The sequence below is a fragment of the Penaeus japonicus genome, unplaced genomic scaffold, assembly GCF_977035675.1.
Source record: "Penaeus japonicus unplaced genomic scaffold, GWHDUDI00000001_assembly GWHDUDI00000431, whole genome shotgun sequence".
Classification (NCBI taxonomy): Eukaryota; Metazoa; Arthropoda; class Malacostraca; order Decapoda; family Penaeidae; genus Penaeus; species Penaeus japonicus.
In genome coordinates, this window is record NW_028234833.1 from 1 (window position 1) to 6403 (window position 6403).

The 6403-nt window shown below is 63.5% G+C and overlaps 1 pseudogene; it reads right to left on the reverse strand.

The window, feature by feature from the left end:
* Nucleotides 1–2253: 2253 nt before the first annotated feature.
* LOC147466495 (large subunit ribosomal RNA) lies at nt 2254–6403 on the reverse strand (annotated as a pseudogene; the record flags this gene model as incomplete).

Genomic DNA, 6403 nt, shown 5'->3' on the forward strand with positions numbered 1-6403 from the left:
AACCTAACCTAACCCTTAAAAAACCCTAACCTAACTAAACTAAGCGCCAAGGCGCCCTCCCCGCGACCCGCGCCGAGGGCTCGCGCCTAAGGCCCGCGCCCAAGGCCCGCGCCACCTGGAATGGGGGAATGCACTGGATGCCACAGCCGGACCGGCGGCCCGAGAGGAGGGAAAACACAAGCCAATGCACTAAACGAAGGAGGTTCTCGCCCGCCCGCCCGCGACCCCATGCCATGCCACGCCGTGCCACAGCCGGACCGGCGGCCCGGGAGGAGGAGGAAAATAACACAAGCCAAGGAGTTCACCAAGGGGGGGGGGGGGGGGGGGTGGGGGGGGTGGGCGCCGGGGGGGGGGGGGAAGGAGGGGCGCCGGGGCCCCGAGAAGGCGACAGCGCACTTCGCCGCCCCCGGCTCGGAGCGCGCCCGCCACCGTGGGTGTATGGTGGTGGTTTGTTTGTTTGTTGTTTGTGGTCTTTGGTCTTTGTTGTTTTGTGTGTATGGTTTCGTTATAAAAATCTACGGAGGCCCGCCCGGCCAAGGGCCCAGGCCAGGCGCGCCCGGTAAAGCCTCATATGTTGGGGGGGGGGGAGGCCCTTATAAGGTAGCCGAGAGTGGATTTTAATTCGGAGGAGGCATAAACTCACGCCCCCCCCGCCCCAAGGAGCGGTCCAGGCGGAGCCCTCCCCATACATATATCCGGACGGCTGTTAGGGCCCGTGGACCGAAACTAACCGCCCGCCCAAGCCGAACCCCCGCACCCCCGCGCGGGAGCTCCGCGTCCAAGGGAAGGCCCACCGCCCACCATGGAACAGGAAATGACCGGCCGCACTCCGTCCGCCCGAAGGCGCCCTCCCCCGCGACCCGTGCCGAGGGCTCGCGCTGCCAAGGCCGGCGCCGCCTGCCAATGGGGAATGCACCGGGCGGAGGCCCGAGAGGAGGAGGAACAAACCAATCCCCCAAAAGGAGGGAGGCGCCCCCCTCGAGAAGGCGGCAGGCGCCTCCGCGCCTGCCACAGGATGCCCAAGCCGAAGCGGAGGCTCGAGAGGAGGAGGAACAAACCAGTCCTCCTCCCCCGAGGAGGGAGGGGCCCGCCGAGGACTTCGGCAGGCGGGCTCGAGCGGCCGCCACAGGAGGCCCGAGACCCGAAGCGGGGCTCGAGAGGAGTAGGAAGATGAAGAGGATCAAACCGCAAATCGCGGAATCCACCCTAGGAAGGAGGCGCCCCCCGAAGAAGGCGGACAGGCACACTACCGCCGCCCCGGCTCGGAGGCGCCCGCCACCCCGTGCGCCCGCCCAGACCACGGGCCCTCAGGCCCAGGCCGCCCGGCAAGCCTCAGTGGCCCGGAGCCGGATGGCGGCTCGACAGGAGGCATAACCACCCGATCCCTCAGGAGGGAGGCGCCCGCCACCCGCAGCCCGCCCGCCGCCGCCCGTCCGCGCGCCACCCGGGCCGAGGCCAGCCAATGACGGCCCGCAAGTATTCCAGGAGGCCCTAGCCCGGAGGGCGGCTTTCGACAGGAGGCAAACCACTCCGATCCCCGCCTGCAGGAGGGAGGCTCCCCGCCCCCGCCCTGGAGCTCGGAGGCGCCCGCCAAACCCCGCGGCCGCCCGCCGACGCGCCCCGGGCCGAGGCCAGCCAGGACGTCCCCGCAAGCCTTCCAGAGGCCCGAGCCGGATGTGGCGGCTCGACACCGGAGGCCAAAACCACCCGATCCCTGCAGTAGGGAGGCGCCCGCCGCGCCCTCGGGGGACTCCAGCGACAGGCGCACCGCCCGCGCACCCGGCTCGGAGGCGCCCGCCACCCGTGCCCGCCGCGCGCCCCGGGCCGAGGCCAGCCAGGGACGCCCGCAAGCCTCAGGAGCCCCGAGCCCGGAGTGGCGGCTCGAACAGGAGCAGAACCACCCGATCCCTGCAGGCCGGCGGGCCAACCCAGCCCCTACATTATTTACGGACGGACCCGGGCTGGTTAGGGCCCGAGGACCACAACAACACCGTCGAAAAAACCGAACCCCCCCGGACCCGTGCAAAAGGCTCGGTCCCAAGACCCCGCCCACCTGGACCCAAAAGTGAAGGGCCACTCAAGGACCCTCGCCGTGCCGAACCGCCAGCCGGAGGACCGGCTTCCGCCCACCTTCCCGAGTATGGGCTTTTTTCGAGCCCCTACACCCCCCCCCCCCGCCCACCTTCCCGCCCAGAGTAAGGGCTTGAATCCCCCCCCCCCCATCCCCAACCCCCCGCCATTCCAGGCAGGAGAAGTGAAGTAAAGTAGAGTCAGTCAGTAAGTAAGTAAGTAAGTAAGTAAAAGTAGGTAGGTAAAGTAAAGGAAAAGGAAAAGTAAAGTAAAAGGTAATGTAATGTAATGTAATGTAATGTGTGTATACATATACATCATATAAGATAACATGGTATGGTATGACATGATATAATCTATAGCTCCGCCATCTACTGGTTTCTCTTCATTCTCTCTCCTACCGCCGGCCGGCCGGCCGAGCGCCAAAGACAGATGTTTCTGACCCTCACTCGTAATTCCAGTCAGTCAATCCATCAAGAAGAAAGAAGAAGAAGAAGAAGAAGAAAAAAAAAAAGCACAAGTCCCAGTAGAAATCCGCTCTACTCTCGCCTCCAGGAAAAGAGGGGAGGGAAAGGGAAAGGGAAAGGGGCGGCAAGGCTACTAAGCCCTCGGCAGAAAAATCGGAGGAGCTCAACAGGGTCTTCTTTCCCCGCCGTTAACTGCAGGCCCGTTCCCCTGCCTGTGGGTTCGCTAGATAGTAGGTAGGGACAGTGGGAATCTCGTTAATCCATTCATGCGCGTCACTAATTAGATGACGAGGCATTTGGCTACCTTAAGAGAGTCATAGTTACTCCCGCCGTTTACCCGCGCTTGGTTGAATCTCTTCACTTTGACATTCAGAGCACTGGGCAGAAATCACAATGCGTCAGCATCGATCACCGACCATCGCATTGCTTTGTTTTAATTAAACAGTCGGATTCCCCTGGTCCGTGCCAGTTCTGAGACGGCCGTCTGTTGCCAGCCGCGGCGGGGAAACGGGAGAGAATCCACCGGCCTTTGCCCGAGAGGCGCCTTCCGCCTTGGCCCCGACCCGCGACGGCGGGGGGTTAAAGGAGGGCCCGCGACATGTGATGGGACGCGGGGCGCTCCGCGCGCGGCTCGAACGGCGGGGGTGTCGGGCAAGACGCGGCCGCCCCGAGGGGTCGGGTCCGAGCTCGGAGCGGACGAGCCGCCCCTCGCCCAGTCCTTCTCCCCCGGACAAGCGGGCCGCCGCCCTCCGCTCCCCCTCCTCGCCGCGCGCAGTGCCCCGGCCCGCCGCAGAGGCGCCGCCAGCCCCCGCCTTGGGAAGGGACCGCTTCCGGCTGTGGGCCCGGCATGGCTCGACCCTCAGAGCCAATCCTTTTCCCGAAGTTACGGATCTAACTTGCCGACTTCCCTTACCTACATTGATCTATCGACCAGAGGCTGGACACCTTGGAGACCTGCTGCGGAGTCAGGTACGGACTGCCCCCCCGACACGCGGCGCGCCCGGTGGGCCTTCTCGCTCCCCGAGGGCGCCGAACGGTTCGTTGTTCTCCCTCCTTTTTCCGGACAGACTGACTGACTCACTCGGCTGCGTGCGGCCTTCTATCTTTCGCACGAGCCACTCCATCTGTCTCTCTCTCTTCCTGCAAGCCCTTCCTTTTTCTTCGAGCAAACGAGAGCAAATCGCGCCCATTCAATCTCTTTCTCTCTCTCGCAGTGGCGGGGGTTCCGATGACGAATCATTAAGACCTTCTAGCTCTTCACTTTCGGGTTCGGTTTGGTTGGTTGGTTCCGGAGAGGTAAACCCTATTCACCTTTTCAAGGGCCGGCGGTAGCGCACGGGACACCAAGCGCTTATTTGCGCGGTGCTCTACGGCGAACCGGTGGCGATCGCAACAGCGAGAATTGCTTCCACACTCTATACAATCTCACGTATGGCTGTTACGGCCAACGACCCCCACTCAATGTGAACGAACTAGGGGGCCTCCGGCAGCCTAAAAAAGAGAAGAAAGCTCTTGCCCGGGCTACCGCCGGCGTCGGCGAACGAGTCTGCCCGTTGCCGGGAGCACTGCCCTACCTCCAGAACCACCGTTTCTACCATCATCATCATCATCATCATCATCACCCTCGCCACTTTTGGGGCGCTGCTCGGGGTAAACGAGACCCCATCGATGCGATTACTTCAGGAAGGCTGCACGCAGGCGTGCTGCACGGAAGAGAAAAGGGGGAGGGGGGGCCAGCAGCCGCCGCCATCCGTCGTCTCCGCCGCCGTCCGTCGTCCACTCTTTCAAGAAAAAAATCAGGCTTTGGTCAAAGGATCGACAAGCAGGCGTGTTCGACTCTAGGCGGCCGCTGGCGCACGGGGGACATAAGAGAACCCCGGAGCCGGGACCGGCTCGCCCCCCCCGCGAGAGATTGAAGAAGGGAGGGAGGAGAACCCTTTATCATATCGATAGGCGCCCTCTGCCAACAGAGGGGAGGAGGTTCAAACCGACACCATCCCGCCCTCCGGCACCCCGCGCCAGGCAGAGTACGAGACTCGTCCGACGCGGGTACCGTCGGAGGACGTTCCGGCCGTCGGCGGCAACCACCCGCACTGACCCGCGCGCGGGTTCTGTCTTCCCACGGGGCAGGTCACGGGATTTTGACCGTATTCCCTTTAGCCCGCAATCTGCCGGACTGATTTTTCCGTTCTCTCTTAGCCTTCCAACAGAGAGAGGGATAGAGGAGGAGAGGACCTTCGACCAGGCCCCTCCTCGTCTTTTGCTAGTCCTGTCATTGCGTCACGGCAAACCGATGATGGGGGGAGTCGTGGCTCGCTCGCTCGCTCGAGAGGGCGGGAGGGATGCCCGCCCTTCAGGAGGCACAAGAGCTCGCCAAGACGCCGGCGGCGGGGGGACGTGGTGCCGCCCCGCCCACAGGCGAGCCCCCTCGTCAGAGTCAGCGGCAGCGTAGGCTGCATTACTGCATCCGCCATGACAGGGGAGGAAGACAGGAGCGGAACCACGGCCGCCAAAGGCCGTGGCGCCGTACCCCGCCGCTTTCAGACTAAGACTCGGGAGCTCGACCGGCGCCGACAAACCGAGAGAGAGCTCGCCAGACCCAACAGGCAAAAACAGCCGGTCATGGCTCGCTCCACCGGCTCGTGCCGACTCTACCCCCGCGCAAAAACAGGAGGAGGCCTCGGCGGCGGCGGCGACGACGACCAACAACAACAGCCGCCGCCTCCTGCCGCCGCCGCCGCGCTCCACCACTGCTTTCTTGTGGCATTTTCCAGGGGATGGGAGGGAAGCTATCCTCGGACTAAGGGCCGACTTAACCACGACCAAGCGATGTTGGCGGGGAACCCTCCTCCGCTTCGGTCAACGAGGGTCCGGCTTGCTCGAGCATTTGCTACTACCACCAAGATCCGCACCGGTGGCGGCTCCAGACCGGCTCACGCCGTATCCTTCTACGCTCACCACCGCGCCCTCCTACTCGCCGGGGCCTCGAGACCTCCTCGTCGCAGCCAATAGTGCGCCCGGCGGTAGAGTATCGGGAGGATGCTTGAGCGCCATGCCATTTTCGGGGTTACTTGCTTCGGCAGGTGAGTTGTTACACACTCCTTAGCGGATTCCAACTTCCATGGCCACCGTCCTGCTGTCTATAGCAAGCAACTCCCTTCCATGGGATCGGAATTAGCATCCATTTAGGCCCCTTAACTCCACGTTTGGTTCATCCCACAGCGCCAGTTCTGCTTACCAAAATTGGCCCACTAGGCACTCCGATTCTCGTCCGGGGCTTCAGCGAAGCAAGCCCGGCACCTCACCCATTTAAAGTTTGAGAATGGGCTGAGGACATTTCGTCCCCAACACCCCTAGTCATTCGCTTTACCGGATGGAACTCGTTCGACATGAGCGCCAGCTATCCTGAGGGAAACTTCGGAGGGAACCAGCTACTAGATAGTTCGATTGGTCTTTCGCCCCTATACTCAGCTCTGGCGATCGATTTGCACGTCAGAAACGCTTCGGACCTCCACCAGGGTTTCCCCTGGCTTCATCCTGGCCAAGCATAGTTCACTATCTTTCGGGTCCCAACATTTATGCTCTGGGTACCCGCCGACACATCCGGACGCCGGAAACCCGCCCGGGGAGGGCGGCGGCGCCCGTTCGTCATGGCGAGTCCCGGCCTGCGCCCCCCGAAAGGCCCCCGCCCGAAGGAAGGGACCCCGGCGTGGCGGAGCGGAAGCGGGACTCCGCGCCGTCCCGGGGAGGAAAGTCAGTCACTCCGTCCGGGTGCGCGCGGCCGCCCGCTCGCCGAGGGATCGGCCCAATCACTTTCATTGCGCCCGTGGGTTTAGTGCGCCCATTGACTCGCATACATGTTGGAC